This window comes from Equus przewalskii, chromosome 29 (assembly GCF_037783145.1).
Source record: "Equus przewalskii isolate Varuska chromosome 29, EquPr2, whole genome shotgun sequence".
NCBI lineage: Eukaryota > Metazoa > Chordata > Mammalia > Perissodactyla > Equidae > Equus > Equus przewalskii.
Genome location: NC_091859.1, coordinates 19,891,864 through 19,909,635, shown reverse-complemented (window position 1 = coordinate 19,909,635; position 17,772 = coordinate 19,891,864). Strand labels below are relative to the sequence as shown.

The 17,772-nt window shown below is 44.0% G+C and overlaps 2 long non-coding RNA genes across 3 annotated transcripts in view; one reads left to right on the top strand and one right to left on the bottom strand.

The window, feature by feature from the left end:
• The window catches only part of LOC139080230 (uncharacterized), a 59,013-nt gene extending 43,951 nt beyond the window's left edge, over window positions 1–15,062 (bottom strand). Inside the window, exons 1-3 of one of the 2 annotated variants that reach the window (XR_011534556.1) lie at window positions 14,398–15,062; window positions 11,245–11,384; window positions 10,575–10,810 (exon numbers count right to left, since the gene is read on the bottom strand). This is a non-coding gene — a long non-coding RNA (uncharacterized lncRNA). Of the gene's footprint in view, window positions 1–802; window positions 10,811–11,244; window positions 11,385–14,397 lie in introns of those variants that run through there. The other variant, XR_011534555.1, reaches the window with a different exon arrangement.
• LOC139080229 (uncharacterized) lies at window positions 9,635–17,260 on the top strand. Its single transcript, XR_011534554.1, has 3 exons — window positions 9,635–10,014; window positions 12,650–12,765; window positions 14,203–17,260. It is a non-coding gene; the product is annotated as an uncharacterized lncRNA (long non-coding RNA).
• Window positions 17,261–17,772: the final 512 nt, after the last annotated feature.

Here is a 17,772-nt window from a genome sequence, read left to right as displayed (position 1 = left end):
CACAACCACAGCAACCTCCCTGTGGTTGTGGTCTATGAGGCCATTCTCATGGTTATCACACTCATCCTATTAACATTTTTAGCACCACGTTAAGGTTTGCGTGTTCCCCCCACATCCTGTCAAGACTCTGTTTTTACCTTCCATATCTATTCCCCTCCCCCCCAACCAAAAACGTTGTGTTAAATTTCACAATGTGCTTTCTCAGCCCAATCGTGATGCCAAGATACCCCACTGTGGAAAGGCTGGCTGGCTGTCTCCCAAATGGTCTTAGAGGATGTCATTTACTACCTTACAGATTTACAATCATCAGCAGATAATCAGACTGGTAAGCTCAAAACTTGATTTTGTCAGCACACCATGCAGTTAATCTCCCAGGGCAAGCGTATGCTAATCATGTTGAAGAGGCTGATGTGAAAAAAAATCAGAGTATCGAGTTATTCCCTTTCTGTAAGAAATCACCTTTAGAAGGACCAAGACCATCTGAAGTCTCCAGGATTAATATATTATTCCCCTGAAAAGGCTAGATAATAATCAGGAGATTGCTGTTGAGTGTGACATCAGCTCAAAGGGAATTAGATAAGCCAAAGGTTTATAGCAGCAGGGCAAGCTAGCCTAGTGCATCATTCATCTCACATAGCGATGGTCTTGCAGGTAGGATGTGAATACTGGAAACGCAATGGCTATAACCTTCTAGATACATCGACCTGTTAGGAATGTATTACGTACTCAAAATGCATTGGCTAAGTCTCCTTCTCCACAGGACAGGGTTTGAACAAACACCATTAGCATTTATCTCTATATCTTTCTTTTTTCTGTTTCCATGGCTGACCATCATAACTACCACCTTCCCCTTGAAACCCTCGGCCCCCCACTTCCCACTCCCAGCCAGCCAGCCCAAGAGCCTTGGAAGGCATACTGCCTTTTTTTTATTGACCTTTAACATCTAATCCGGTATATACTGGTATTAAAGTTTAAGACTCAAAAAGCTAGTCCCGTTTCTCCCATTTCCAAATATTATATCATGAATAGTCAAATTTTCTTTTTTCAGGGTCCTGAGCTAGAAAGAGGAACCTCATGATATATTCCTAGGTCCACTTGGTTTTCAATTCTGGCAGAAGGCACCCTCCAACTATGTTTCTTTTCCCCACTAGTGGGATCTCAGTGGTTCTTTTTCCCAGGGGTGTCTGGGAAGAACAGAGGAACCATCTAGAAATCCTAGCCGTAGCTGACTCCCCACTTGTTTGAAGGGGAAATGCAGTTGACCACATCCAACAATACAGCCAAGTAATTCCACAGGCAAACTTCTGTCTCCAGACCAGCTCTCCTGGCAAAGAGAAATCCCTTCTCCCAGTTTGGAAAGTAGCTCCAGCCATGATGCCAGTCTCTCCTGAGGCAGAAACAAGTGGTAGAAACACATGCTTTTCGGTCTTCCCCAGATCAGATTGTCCTCCAATGTCCACCTCAGCCCACATTGTTCTTGTAATCTACTTAATCCTTAATCTACACCACCAGACTGTGTCAATTGTTGTGCTTCTAATTCTCCCACTCCATTTTGGGACAAAGCAGCAAAATGAGCCTTGTCCCCACGTCCCACCGGGATCTTTGTTTGTCTGTTACAAGTCCACATATACTAGCTGGAGGGGCATTTCTCAGGCCCATTTCTCTGCCTCCTCAGACTAAGAACCAGAGAGAAAGCCACAAGGCTCATTTGTTTTCAGTCAAATGTGGGTAGATCAGGGATAACGTTCTGAGTGTCAGGAAACCCAATTTCTAGGCTGCTGCACTAACTCAGCAGCATTGTACCAACCACTTACTCCCTCTAGAATGCAGTTGCTTACTCCTTTGAAAATGGTAATGGTGACACTTGGCTCCGCTTACCTCCAAGAGTTCTTCAGAGGTAAAACATGATAATGGGCGTGGAAGTATTGTAGGAGATATAGGAGACAGAAAGAGCTCTGCCAAGGCAAAGGACTGCATCTGAGGTGGATGATTGAAAAATATTTTTTCTGCACCCTGGAGGAGTGTTTGTGTTTAATGCAAGAAGAGGGCTTCAGCAGATCTCGGCAAACTGATCAAAAGAGAATATTCCCACTGACGAACTCCCTGGGTCCCATCTAGCCACACGTAGCATAGAAATGTCTTAAGGGCTTGACTTCATTAGTTTGGGTCGTCCAAGTCCCTTGCATCTCCTGAGGAGCTTAGAACTTGACTGAGAAACACCTTTAGTTACAACCAAAAACAGCGAAGAGAAGTGTGTTAGTTAGGGCTCTTCTGAGTTCCAGAAATAGTGATCCATCTCTAAATAACCTGGTCAAGCAATGGGTTTTTACTGGAGGTGGATTCTCATAACTGTGGAAAGGTTAGACGTGCAGCTAGCTTGGGGACTTGAGTTCTGCTAGTAGGCTCTCCATCTCTCGTCTGCCACTCTACACTTCATTCTCTCCAAAGGATTTCTTTGAAGAGGTGTGCAACATGGCTACCTTTGGGCGGAAGGCTTCCTACCTCACACCTTCACCTTCAAAATGGAGCCAACAGTTTTCTCTTAGTTCCAGCTTGAAAAGTTCTGGGGAACAATTCTGATTGATCTGGTTGATGCAGATAGCCACGTCTGGACCAATCAACAATGACCAGAAGGGAAAATTACCACAATTGTCCAAACTGAGTCAGGTCTCACCACTGAACCAGTGGTTGGAAGTCTACCTAATCATACCTTATGGTAGGAGTCAGGGTCAATAGTCCAGACATGGCCACAGGGGACAACTCCATGATTTAGGGTCATCTCTAGGAAAGGGGTCATCACTGGAAGATGGGCAGTCAGTCTCATTGCAGGGACTTCAGGGAGCTTCTGTAAATGCCTTCGTGTTTGGTCTTTTTATCTAAATCGGAGTCATACTCATCCAATAAACAGAGATTGAATACTGTTTCTATCCAATACCTCACTTGGCCCTGCCACACGCAGAGGGGTAAGGTCTCTTGGGGCCTTGTCTGGTCCTGTTAGATCAATGTAGGCTCAACAGCTGAATACTTACATGAGGGGGACAGAGTGAGAGGGGTCAAAAACCTACCCAGATATTTGCCAGTATCTCCCTAAGGATTTTGGCTTCATGGTGAGATAGATGTTGTCATCCTTTCTCTTCCCCTCTTAAGCATCTCAAGTCATAGTTCAAACCACCAGCTTCGTATTAACTCATTTCCATGACAACAAATTACTACTCTTTCCCTTTTTCTCTTCCTCCATCACTTACACATGATACAGAAGGGGCGGGGATGTCAGTATATTTTCACACCAAGAGTAGGGACTTGTGTGAACAAGAAAAATGTGCCTCATTAACTATTATCAAGCACTAGAAAAAAAAATATATATGAAGAGATTGATCTTTTCCCCCCCAGAGATACAAATTACATTTAATTATTCCAAAAAGCAGTAAAGCAAATGCAACTCCTTTAAAAACACAATTAATTATAGGCCAAGTCCTTTGGAATGATAATAATTTTTCTTTAATCATAGAGTATCTTTTATAGACTTTGTGTTTCAGGTAGAGACTGCACAGGAGAATTTCCCAGAAGACCTCAGCCAACCCACAGTAACGTGGAAAATTTCCATTTTAGTCAAAGGTGAAAAATCTGCCTTTTTGTTTTTTTTACAAAGAGAACTCCTAGAAACACCAAATAGTCTGTATGAGCAACCTTCGCAAAAAGAGTTACACCTGAAGGGCCACCAATTCTAGAAAAAAAGAGTAAAGAGGAGAGGGTGTTTTGTTTTGTTTTAATATAATTACTCTTTTTGCTTTCCAGATATGAAAGTGTGGGCCTGCACTTGGGCAATTTCTCAGAGACACAAAATGCTGTGGTGGAAACAAGATCTCTTCACTGTGTTCTGAGTTTATATAGAACAACTGATCACTGAGAGAAAAAGGTTATGTGTAAAATCAGCCTCATCCTAAAATAATAATGAGCCAAGTTGTGGACTGTGTAATGCTCAAGAGTCACTTGGTAACCCTAGTGGGTGGAATGGTGCCCCCCCCCCCCAAAGATATGTCCACATCCTAATTCCCAAAACCTATGAATGTGACCTTTTTTGGAAAAGGAGTTGTTGGAGATGTGATTAATTTAAGCATCTTGAGATGAGGAGATCATCCTGGATTATCCAGATGGGCCCTAAATCCAATGACAGGTGTCCTTATAAGAGGCACAGAGGAAACACACAGAAGAGGGGGAGGCAATGTGATCACGGAAGCAGAGGTGGGAGTGATGCAGGCACACATCGAGGAACGCCAACAGCCACCGGAAGCTGGAAGAAACAACAGATTCTCCTCTAGAACCTCTAGAGGGAGTGTGGTCCTGCCAACGCCTTGAGATTTTAAAGATTTTATTTTTTTTTCCCTTTTCTCCCAAAGCCCCCCGGTACATAGCTGTGTATTTTTAGTTGTGGGTCCTTCTAGTTGTGGTATGTGGGAAGCCACCTCAGCATGGCTTGATGAGCAGTGCCATGTCTGCACCCAGGATTCGAACCGGCGAAAACCTGGGCCACCAAAGCAGAGCCAACCACTCGGCCACCGGGCCAGCCCCCAACACCCTGATTTTAGACTTCTGGTCTCCAGAGCTCCGATAGTACAAATTTCCGCTGTTCTAAGCTACCAAGTTTGTGGTAATTTGTTATGGCTGCCCCAGGAAACAGATATGGTAACCTCCCAGATTATGAAACCAGAAGACGTAAAGAAGACTTTAGCCTTTCGAAAGGGAAAGCCCGCTGAAATTGGATTGTAATATGGTTGGCATTTGAACTCCACACATCCTGCAGGAAGAGGCTGCACATAGAGGTTTAGACACCAGTGTAACACACTTCCCACTTGAGGGTACATGCGAAAGAGAAAGCATTTACTCAGCACCTATCACGTGTCAGACACTGTGCCAGTGCCAGCCTCTACATTGTCTGTGGGAGATTTTATTACTAATCACCCATCTGGCTCACATCTGCCAACATTTCAGATAAAAGCCGCTCCATTGGCGTGAGCCCCGAAGTGAAGATGATGGGCATGCGATGAGCATGGAGTGTGAGTGAGAACAAAACCACAGTTTTAGGGATCATTTATCATAGCAGCACAACCTACTCTGTCCAGAGTGAGAGAGAATCTTGCCTAATCTTAACAACCTCATGGAGTAGATATAATCATCTTCATTTTAGAAATAAGAAAACAGATTCAGAGAAATTCTTACCTTGCCCAATGACACACAACTAGTGCAAGGCAGAACCAGAACTGACATCCTGAACGCCAAGGGAATCCATAAAACCTCTGAGCTGAGGTGACACACAAAAATATGTCTCAGGAATAGTCACTGGTATGGAATGTGGAATACCTTGCAAGAGAGGAAGGTGGGAAAACCATGAAGGAGGTTACGAAGTGGGGAGAACTCAGAAAAGAACTAGGCATACTCCTGCGGGCTGGCTGTCACACAGGAACCTAAAGGGCTGTGGGAAGAGAGAGTGAGGCACAGACTTGGGCCAGAATGATGTACAAAGTAGGAAGAGAAGAATCAAAACTGGGAAGCCATCCAGGAAATTGTCAGAGAGTTCTGGAGTCAGACAGACATGCGTTAGCACCCTCTTGCTAAGCCCCAATTTTCCCTTGTAAAGCAGGGTCCTGCACATTCCTCCCCGGGTTGTTGATGGATTCAACGAGATGAGGCAGGAAGAGGGTTTCCCACAGAGCCTGGGACATGTCAGGGCTCGTGAATCACTGGTTGTGTTATTATTTCCAAACTTACTTCAGGTGTGGTCTGTCTATGCCTCGATTCTTGAGAATGAATTGGGAATTCCAGATGGCAACTTTGTCTAGGAATTTCCCACGGGTATACGGAGACTTGAACGCTTGCCGAGCAATGCTCTCTACAGCTGTTTCAAAAAATCATTCAGAAAACCCTCTTTCCTCTATAATCCATATCCTTTGAAAGAGAGAGATTCTTTAGGGAGGTAAAATCTCTTCACAGTCAACCTTCATAGGGAGGGAGTCAGGGCAGGAAAGAAAACTGTAGCCAAGAGAGTTCCATGTTTTCCTGAGCAGCAGAAGAAGGGAAGAAAGAAGGAAGGAAGAAAGGAAGGGAGAGAAGGAGGGAAGGATATAGTAAATGCTTTCACAGATCTCATTTATTCTTCACAATAATATATTTAATCCTCACAAAAATTCAAAAGAGTATTATGTTTCCTAATTAATCACTTCTTTTTGTAAATTACGTAAATGATAATTTAAATAAATGTTCATTTCACTACTGTTTGTCAAGAGCCTGCTGTTGTTGGCCAGGCATTGTGCTAAGTTCCAAGTACACCGTGGGCAACAAAGCATAGTCTCTTCTCTCAACGTGCTTTTAGTTTGGTGGAGAAAGTTTATAAAAAGTAAACATATAATTACAGTATGTGATGCATTCTTTGATGGAAACAAATGGTGCCCTGATAGGGGAATAAGAAGATGGTATAGACAGGATGGTTGAGAAAGGCCTGGAAGATGAAATGGAACTAATCATGCAAAGGCCAGGGCAAGCACGTGTGTTAGGGTGGTGACAGGAACAAGGGAGAGCCTCTGGCTGAGAGCTGGCACATTCAAAGTTCCTGAGGCATGAAAGATGTGTAATTCCTGAGAACTCCAGGCCCTGGAGGCTAGTGTAGTTATGACACAATAAGCAAGGGGCAAGTGGAAAGAGATGATACAGCAGAGGCAAGTGCCAGATCCCACAGGGCCTTGGGGGCTCAGTAAAGAGTTTGAATTTTATTCAAAGTGAACTAAACAGTGATAGAAGACTTTTAAGCAAGGGAGCGATCTTTTATTTATATTGTGTGCAAACATCTAAGTTTTTAAAAGTGTGCTCTCGATGCTGTGGGGAGGACAGAACTGGGGGGAAAGAGGAGTGTAGGAGGGGAGACCTGTCAGAAGTCCTTCAGTTGAATGATGATGGTGGCTTGGACATGGAAGGCAACAGTGGAGAGGGAGAGAAGTGGAGGAATCTCAGGGGTACGTAAGAAGTTGATGTGGCCGGACTGGTGGAGAGGCTGGGTGAAGGAGTCAAGAATCAAGGATGGGAGTTCCTCAACTGGCAAGAAATATACGTGGTATTCATGCCTGCAGCCCAAAAGCCAATTATTTTTTTCTTGACTAAGATTAACCCTGAGCTAACATCTGCTACCAATCCTCCTCTTTTTGCTGAGGAAGACTGGCTCTGAGCTAACATCTGTGCCCATCTTCCTCTACTTCATATGTGGGACGCCTACCACAGCATGGCTTGCCAAGCGGTACATAAGTCCGCCCCCGGGATCTCAACTGGCAAATTCTGGGCCACCGAAGTGGAACGTGCACACTTAACTGCTGTGCCACCGGACTGGCCCCCCAAAAACCAATTTGATGGCCTAGGGATAGAAAATGATGCAATACATGGTGGACTTAACTAAACTGGATGTGTTCCTCTGAATCCTAGAGACATTTCTCAATCCTCACCCAAGATCTCGGCAGGACAATCTCCTTTTGTATGATTCACCCCACAAAACAAGCACCTCAGGCAGTTTCTGGATGCATTTAACGGCCCCACTGCTCTCTGCACTAGCCGGACTATGCCTGGAGAATTAAATACCACAGTCAGAGGGACTTTGATGAAACAGAGTGGCTGGAGAAAGGCCACTGAATGATGAAGAATTTGAGTATCATGTTTTGCCGTAACTAACCCCAGATGCATAAAGGGCTTGTAGCAGCTCTTAATGTGAGCCTGCTCCCGCCTGGCCTCGGGCACTGAATTTCTGCCACTCACAGATTCAGCCCTATGCATTCCCCAGGCCAGCAGAGACTGACTTGACTCCTAAATCTGGTCTGGATTCTAGACCGTGAGCTCCTTGTAACTCAGGAGGGCTACAGAGATGGAAAATCTCTCCGTTTTCTCCAGAGCCATCTGTTCTTCACGTTCTAGGGGAGATAGACTGATGCACTTGTCTCCCTTTGGGTGGAGCTATCCACTCCCGTTCAAAGGATAATAAAGCATCTCTTTTCTTCCTTGGAGCCAAATATTTACATTTCTGGGTAGAGACCTTCCTTTCTGCCCCTAAGAGAAGATCAGTTTACATTCCAAGTCCCCCCTCCCTTTCTCTGGAGGGGAGGTGGGGTAGGTGTTCCAGCTCCGACAGAAGCTGTGAGATCCTTAATTTCAGAGTCCTTCCTCTATAGTACAGACCCGCCCTCCACCCCACATCCCCCCGCAACATGTGCAGGGTCCACCTGGCTCTCACTGTGTCCCCCTAGGGGATGGATCTGGGGAAAGGAGAATTGCCACTAAGATATTCTGTAACTAAATAATCAGTCTGCCTCTGACCTGGGAGCCTCATGTTTACTGTCTGATTAAAATAAAACATGGATACTAAAAACTTATCATTGTCTTCAGAGACTAGGTCCTTATAAAAGGCCCTGAGGCCTCCTCTCTGTCTCTCTCTCAAGTCACTCACTCCAGGAGAAACCAGCTGCCATATTGGAGACGCTCTATGGAGAGGTCCTCACTGCAAAGAACTGAGGACTCGTGCCATCAGCCGTGTGAGGGAGCTTAGAAGTGGATTCCTCCACCCTAGTCAAGCCTTCGGATGACTGAAGCCCCAGTTGACATCTTGACTGCAACCTTATGAGAAACTTTGACCCAGAATTACCCATAAAGTTGCTTCTGAATTCCTCAACTACAGAAAGTGGAAGGTAATAAATGTTTATTTTTTTTAAGCCACTAAGTTTTAGGGTAATTTATTAGGTAGCAAAAGATAACTAATGCAGTTAGCCAGAATTGGTTTCTATTGCTTGCAACTGAAGAACTGATTATTACAGTGTATAAGACACAAGGTACAGAATCTTGCAAGTACTCAATACATGGCAGCAATTACTATCATATTATTAAAAGATGAAGTTTAGTTACTCTGGATCACTCCAGAGGGCAGGCCTAGAACTAATGGGAGGAAGTTATAGGAAAGCAGAATTCAGTTCAATGAAAGAAAAAATAATTCCAACGATTAGAACTGGAAACAAGAGAACAATTACGTAGCCAACTAATGCATTCTCCCTGCTTGAAAGGATTCAAGCAGAGGATGGAATAATGAATGCCGGAGAATAATTCTCAAATTGGGAAGGAAGTTGAATTAATCAATCTTTGGGTACCCTCCCAGCTTTAAGATTCTATCATTCTACAATTCAATATGGCCTAGGGATGCTTGCTTAGTGTCATCATATCCAACCTCTCCCATTTCTTTGGGCAAACAGCCCAAATATGACATCTGCTGAGGATGTCATTGAGGGAAGGGGAAATAGAACAGAGGGATTCATGAGAAAAATACCAGAGCACCAAGCCAGAACTTGATTTCTACATCAAATGTGACAGTCCTGAGATAGTATTCTTGCAACAAGTAGAAAGTCAAAAAATAATAATCTTCAGATAAAAAGAAGCAACGAAACTGACCAAATAATAGGTTAAGATGAAACTTGCAGAAAACTAAAAAGAAAATCCTTGAAATAAGCCATAGTGTTTTGGCAGGCCAGTACTTGCAGACGAACAGGAAGGGCAGCCAGGAGTCTCAGAATGGTGCAGTCAGGGAATGACTCAAGCATGAGCCAGAACCTTGGCAGCTGCTGTGGTCAAATATCTCTGAATTGTGCAGAAGTTAAAGAAATGACTATGGCAAGATTTCATGAATGCAGCGATTAAAGCTGAGAACAGATCAACCCAAATCTGGGAAGGAGTGTGAGCAAACTTGACTTCAGAAAACAGGAAGATGCTGACTGCCGGGATATCTCTACCAAGAACGAAAAGACTAGACCATAGAAGCTGAGCCAACAGCCTAGCAATCATCAGCAGAAGCCATTGGCTAGAACCAGGAGGGAACCATGAGCCACATCCACTGTTCAAATGACTGGGAGAGGAAACGTCTACTGTGTAATCTACAAAAAGATCAAAAGAAAGGAACTATTGTGGAGACTTTAAAAATGGCACTCCTCAAACGGAAATGGGGTAAGCCTAAAGGGCAGGGGTATAGAACCAACTAAACTTAGCATGTATTTACCTTCTCTCAGCTTCCCTAGAACGAGCTTTGATCAGTTTTTAGGAACCCAAGGTCCCTTTCATCTAAAATGTTTTGTTGTGATTGTAGTAAGGTTATACAGACAGAGCTGGAATGTTAGGATTTATGTAAATTTTGGAGTTTGCTCATATTGAAGTAGATCCAGGAGGTTCTAAATAATGCCCTTGCAGCTAAGACATCTGGAGCCTCAGCATCCACTTGGGGCTTTTCCTGTGCAATGACCTGAAGCTGTGTGTGCCAAGAGACTGAGATCTTCAGAAGATCACCAGGTGAGACGTGCTCAATAGGGACCAAATATCTCCAAATTGGGGCAGAGGTCACATTTTCTTCCTTGCTGAGACCATCGCTACTCATGATGACCTTAGCGCTTTCTTTTGAGTGTAAGCTATTAAGATGATGAGAGAGGGCCAAATTGAGGAGAAAATTAAGAAAAGACATCGAAATGTGGAGAGGAGGCTTAACCTGTAAAAGTTGTTGTGAGAATTTATACCTTTAACTTGAGCTTTAACTTGAGCTTGTGATATCGCATAGTCTACTCCAACGTAGTCTCCACGGTCTATGTCGTAAGTCACATGTTCTGCAAATCACGTCATACCATGCCGCCATTAGAGAGTCCATTAAGTCTTCTCAGATTCCACTAGCGAGGCTGTATCCATCTTCTTTCTCCAACAGCAGGAAAGCCATGAATCTTAACGGGAGGAGCCTCAGTAATATTAATAAAAAGACCTAGAACAAAAGAGATCAAAGATCCATAGCATCCTCAAGAAATGAAATTTTAAAATGAGAAGAAGTTGTCCTACATTTTGGAAAAGAAACACTCCCAGGAGCTCCTCAGTTATGGAATCACATAGGTTTAGGTTGGAATCCTGTTTGCACGTTCCTTAGCATGTGACCCAAGCAAGGGACATGACTTTTCGCGTCTCAGTCTCCTACTCTATAAAACAAGGAAATATCATATTGCTCCCAAGGCTATAATGAAGATAAAATGAGTGAAAACTAAAGCACTTAACACAGTCCTTCGCAAGCAGTGGAGCTCATTAAGCAAAAGCTATTATTGTTATAAAGGTACAATATAAAGACACCTCCTTCAAGCTCAGTGGGGATGTGAAGGGACAACCTCCCACCCATCTCCTCCAATGGGGAGACAGTTGCTGACTCACCCCTCAGGGTCCACTGGTTGCTGTGGCCCAGGCTTGAGAAGGAGATACCAGCAATGTAAAGACTGATATTTAAAGGGAATTTTCTCCCACTCTCCAGTTCCTTTGTTTGAGGCTTTAATGATGTCTAGATTCCTAAAATCCTGGTAGGGAAGAAAAATTGGTAAATAGTATTCTGGTTTAGAATTGTGTGTCACATAATAATTTGCTACCTTAAGAGAAATTCTATGATTATTGCTTAAAGCCAGCTCCTCGTGTGGTAACAGTTTTGCAGAATGGTTAAGCCAATAGCTTTAACTGGTTTCTGACGTTAATTAGCTTGTTAATCCATTTATGCATTAAACAAATATTGATGAATGCTCTCTATGTGCCATACATTGTTCTAGTTACCAGTAATAGTAATTCTGCAAAGAAAGACAATGCAGAGGATGGAGACAGACAGAGCAGAGGTGGAGGGGGACGATGGAGTGTGCTATTTTGAATAAGGTATCCTTTGAGGTGAGCAGAGACCTACGGGAGGTGAGGGAGAGAAGCACAAGAATATCTGGAAGAAGGCTTCAAAACAGAGGGAAAAGCATGTGCAAAGGTCCTGAGATGAATGTGCTGGACACGTTTGAGGCACAAAAAACCCCCCCAAAAACAGAGTGACTGAAGTGGCACAAGCAATGGGAGGATGGGGTGAGGAGGTAGTAGGGAGCCATTTTTATTCCAAATGATCTGAGCAGTCATTAGAGGGTTTTACTTTGGAGCGTCAGGGGCTGACACATTTTCACTACATCACTCTGACTGCTGTCTTAAGAACAGGGAGAAGGGAGGACAAAAGGGTGTCAGTAACAGAGGAGCAGTTCTCGCAATCATCTAGACGAGAGACAACAGTGGTTTTGGACTAGGATGGTCATGGTAGAGGTGATGAAATACGGTCAAATTCTGGTCATATTTTGAAGGAAAAGCCATTGGGATTTCCTAATTGATTTGATATAGGTTACGACAGAGGGGGAAGTCAAGGACAACTTCAAGGTTTTTCTCTGGGCACCTGCGATGGTTATGTGTCAACTTGACTGGGTCACAGAGTGCCCAGACATTTGGTCAAATACTATTCTGAATGTGTCTGTGAGGGTGTTTCTGGATGAGCTTAACATTTGAGTCAGTAAACTGAATAACGCAGATGGCCCTTCCTAATGTGAGTGGGCCTCACCAATCAGCTGAAGGCCTGAATGGAACAAAAAGGTTGACCTGTCTCCCAGAAGAGGGAACTCCTCCTGCTAGGCCGCTGCAGTTGGGATATTGGTTTTTCCAGTGACTGCCCGTTGTTGCTAACCTTTGGGTTGCCTCACTGTCTTCTATTGGCTTCTCGGTTCTTCCATCACCTGGGTAACCCATTCCCTGCATTACATTTCCTCTGTTTCAGATCCTGAGTGGTTCGTGTTTCTCTGACAGGATGATGACTGATGGAGCTTGGAACGGCCTCAGCCAAGAGTTCCCTAAGTAGAGAGGATTGAGCTCCGCCTCCCTGGAGTGGCTCAGGTAGGTGGGAATGTCTAGGGCAGGGATTGTCTGTCCTAGCTGCACATTAGAATCACCTGGGGAATCAAAAAAGAAAGAAATGTCTGGTCTGTTGAATCAGTCTCTAGGGATGTGACCCAGACATCGGTGTTTTCTTAAAGGTCACCTATAATTGAGATGGCTTTAGTGGGATTTGTTTTTGGTGTCTTATAAAGATCAAGAAAATTTTCTACTTTCAGGAAGATAAACAAACACATGGACAAAGAGAAAAGATTAGTGGTTACCAGAGGGCAAGCGGGTCTGGGGGTGGGCCTAAGGCGTAAAGGGGCTCGTATATATGGTGACTGACCAATAATAATGTACAACTGAAATTTCACAATGTTAGAAACTATTATGACCTCAATAAAATAAAAAAAAGAAATTAAAAAAAAGAGAAAACTTTCTACTTTCATATGACTATGAAGCCTTGGGAAACGAACGTGGACCAAAGATCCAAGGTACATCCAGTACATGGGATGCTCCAAAGAAGGAGCTTGAATTTGCATGTGAATATCACTTTTGCATAAAAAGTTAACAAAATATCTATTGTCTATTTCAAAGAATGGGAAGATGGTTTGTTGATGGACAATATGAAGGAGGCAAAGCCCCTTTAGCCTGCTTTGAGACACGACTACTAAACTCCTGGTTTTCAACAGTTTGGTAGACTGGAGGTTAAAGTGAAATTTCCATTGATTAAAGAAAATAAAGGGGCTGGCCCGGTGGCGCAGCGGTTAAGTTCGCACGTTCCGCTTCTCCGCGGCCCAGGGTTCGCCGGTTCGGATCCCAGGTGCGGACTATGGCACCGCTTGGCATGCCATGCTGTGGTAGGCGTCCCACGTATAAAGTAGAGGAAGATGGGCACAATGTTAGCCCAGGGCCAGGCTTCCTCAGCAAAAAGAGGAGGACTGGCAGTAGTTAGCTCAGGGCTAATCTTCCTCAAAAAAAGAAAAAAAGAAAATGAAGCAATGTGGTTTTTCTTGTACATAGAGTTTGGGGAGTAAGTTTCAATCCTCTAAAGAAACTCTCACAAAGACAATTAGCCAAGTGAATTTCTTTGCTGTGGCCATCCACCCTCATGAGATACTAAGTTCTAATCGTTAGAAAACTAAAGGAATTAAACTATAGGAACTTAACCAAATGCTCCTGCAAACTCTTGAAAATCACACTAGCAATGATTAAGAAGAGGGGTCCTTCTCTTGATGTAAAATTGTGAACTATAAACACGGAAGGAATTACATTATCTCTAGTGCACTTAGAGTAATGAAGATAAAAGTGAGACTGGCTTCCCTTTATGACATGTATTTATCCATCTGCAACAATTATCTTGCTGGTAATTGCAACAAAATATATTTTGTAAGCTATTAACTAAGCATATTCTTTACAATGCATAAAAGAGAATTAACTTTTTCATCTTTACAGGAGAAAAAAAAATCCGTTTGAAGGCATTCAGTCCTGATCATAAGTTTTTGAGCTCCCTGAGTACAGAGAAATCCACTCTGGCTCATTTCAGCAGTGAAAGGATTTTATTTTAAAAAGAATTAGACAGCTAAAGGGCACTAAAGGAGGCTCAGAGATGAAGGATTGGAGGTTGGCAGCCAGGAACAATATCCCCACCTGTGCGGCAGAGCTGTTCCAGTGAAGCCATCAGAGGCCCCCCACTGGGGCTGCCACCACAGCCAGGCACTGGACGTTACCACCAGATTCGCTGTGACTGCAGCTTCAACCAACTGGATGTCTCTGCCGTCATCCTAGCCGGGTGGGTTCTGTTCAGGGCGGACCTCTCGCCATCACCAGCTTCCAAACAAATTCAGAACAGATGTGCTTGACTGGTGGCCCTGGAGTCCATGGTTGCCTTCTTGCTCCATAGGAGGCTGGGGAAGCGAGGTTCTGGCTTCTGTACTAGAGAGAACTGCGTGCATAAGGTGGAAAATCACCCCAACCCAGGATGAACTTCAATCATGGCTGCTAAGCGTAAGCCAACAAACAAAAGAATGGATAAATAAATCAAGGAGGGAAAGAGGAACCTGATAAGTTATTTTAAATCAATTCCCTCATTTTACAAATCTGAGGAAATAGAGGCATATGGACTGGAAGTGACTTACCCCAAATTTACTCCTTCTCACTCTAGACAAGGCCCTTTTCAATTTGCAAGGATGACAAATACCTTGGGCATTCCTTTCTTCCACTTCCACAGAAGATAGCTTTTTTTTTTGATGAAGATCAGCCCTGAGCTAACATCTGCTGCCAATCCTCCTCTTTTTGCTGAGGAAGACTGGCCCTGAGCTAACATCTATGCCCATCCTTCTCTATTTTATATGTGGGACACCTGTCACTGCATGGCTTGACAAGCAATGCCATGTCTATGCCCAAGATCCGAACCAGCAAACCCCGGGCTGCTGAAGAGGAATGTGTGAACTTCACCGCTGTGCCACTGGGCCAGCCCCAGAAGACACCTTTTATTGACCATGATATTCATTCTTGTTGAGCCCAGATTTGACCTCACAATCTTTCACAACATAGCCCACTGAGCAGTCACAACCACAACTGGCATAAGAAATGAAAACTATTTGCCATCCTTGTACTGCCAGGCTGACATTCACGCAACCAATTCTTGAATGAATTAATGATTAGAATAAGGTCTAGTGTAATTAACACCCTTGGAGTCCACAAAGGATCTTTTAGATTATTTGTTAGATGATCTCTCGGAGAATTAATGTTTGCTATGCCCAGTCATCTCTATTTTGTGTCTGTTTGTGTCTGGCACAAATTCATAATTTGTTTACAACAGTTAATAAACACCAGGCTTCGTCTCATTGTCTTGCCAACAATAGCACCAATCTCCCCATTCATCCAGATGAAGATTTTTCTCCCTTTGCTATCATCAAGTGTCAAAGTGGGTGGGATTATTGCTGGGGAGGTTCCTTCCTGGCATGGGAGGCAATAACCGCAAAGATGCTGCTGAACTCCCGCCGTTTCTCTTTGGAAGAAGGCTGATGGCAAATCAACTCTCCAGCTTCTGTCACTGCTGAAATCCAGTGTGGGTTTGACTACCTTGTATTAGTGTGTATCTAATCCAAAGGTGACATATGGCTGGTTTCCTGCTTAGATAATTCAGTGAATATAGTGAAATTTGTATAAAGTGGTCTTGGAATTAAAAAAAAAAAGTTATGCAGGCCTGGCCCCATGGCGGGGTGGTTACAATTCCTCATGCTCTGCTTCGGTGGCATGGGTTCGTGGGTTTGGATCCAGGGCAAGGACCTATTCCACTCACCAGCTATGCTGTGGCCTGTCCCACATACAAAAAAATAGAGAAAGATGGGCACAGATATTAGTTCAGGGCTAATATTCCTCAAGCAACAAAAGAGGCAGATTGGCAACAGATCTTAGCTCAAGACTAATCTTCCTCAGCAAAAAAAAAAAAAAAAAATTAAAAAAACAAAAAGTTATGGTTTGGGATGCAAGTGGCAGAAACTTCAACTCAAACTGGCTTAAAAAAAGAAAAAGGAAATTTGTTGTCTCATTGACAAAAGCATTGAGGAGTAGATCTTGTTCCAGGGACTCAAGCAAGGTCACCTCCGGACTTCGCCTTCTTTGGTGTTGGGCTTTGTCCTCAGGCTTCACAAAATAGCTGCCAGAAGCTCCAAATGCATACTCTCCTCAGCTCAGATCCAGTGGAATAGATAGTGCTTCTCGGTAGCTTCTACGTAAGTATTGCTACTCCCCATGATTGGAACAACTTGGTTTATGTGAACGTTCTGGAAGCAATTACTGTGGCTTGGGTGACTCAGTGCACTGATTGGCCATGTCTAGATGACATGTTGCATCCTGGATCTGAGGTTGCAACCAACACTATTACACCTGAAGACAGTGAATGTCCACAACAAGGGCATATTCAGAGTGTCCAGCAGGGGAGAGACGGCACACTCAAACGGAGAAATGATGAGAGTTAATGAAGGGACCACCCATGAGGTGAGGGCAATGGTGAGGAAGCCAACAAGGGATGGAGCAGCACCCGGGGCTGGGGACAGAGGGAAACTAGTACCACCCTTAGGGCTGAGGGGGCACGGGGAGGGAGCCGTTACTGGAACTGGGTGAGAGGCGTGGCCATAGGGACGAACCACCAGTCAGAGCTGTGACCACACGTACAGGAACACGACCACTGCCAAAGCACAGCCCAGAAGAGAGGGACTAAATTCCTCCACCCGTCTCTCCTCCCAGCTTCTGATCTCCTGCCCGTGTCTCCCATTGGCCAAACCTAACCAGAAGCCAGAGGGCAAGGAACGTGGGTGACAGTCTGCAGAAGTCAGCCTCCTGGGACAGAGAGCAGGGTGGGAAAGGGCTATCGATCAGATTTGGAGAGGCAAACAGGAAATCTCCAGCACACTGTTTCTCTAAACCAGGGGTTAGCAATCTACCGTCCACGGGCCAAATCTGGCCCGCGACTTGTTTCTATAAAGTTTTATTGGAATACTTTCAATAAGCAAATATTTGTTTACTTATTGTCTAGGGCTGCTTTTGTGCTCTAACAGCAGAGTTGAGTAGTTGTGACAGAAACCATATGCATGGCCCACAAAGCCTAAAATATTTACTATCTGGCCCTTTAAAGAATAGATTCACTGACCATGGCCTAGGCCAGCACATTTACTGTGCCTGACACATAGAAGATATCAAACAAGTTTTTATTGAATGAAAAAGTAAATGAATGACTGAAAGCATTGGTGACAGTCACAATGTGAGTGACCCTGAGGCTCAACCCCATGAGATAATTGAGACTGCAAGCCCCCCAAGCCACTTTCTTTTATTCCAGACTTCCCTATGTGACTTACTCCCTTCCTCTCTGGCTACTGCTGTAGTCCAACTGCCACTGCACCTCTTTTTTTTTTTTTTTTTTAAAGATTGGCACCTTAGCTAACATCTGTTGCCAATCTTCTTTTCTTCTTCTTGTTCTCCCCAAAGCCCCCCAGTACACAGTTGTATATTCTACTTTTA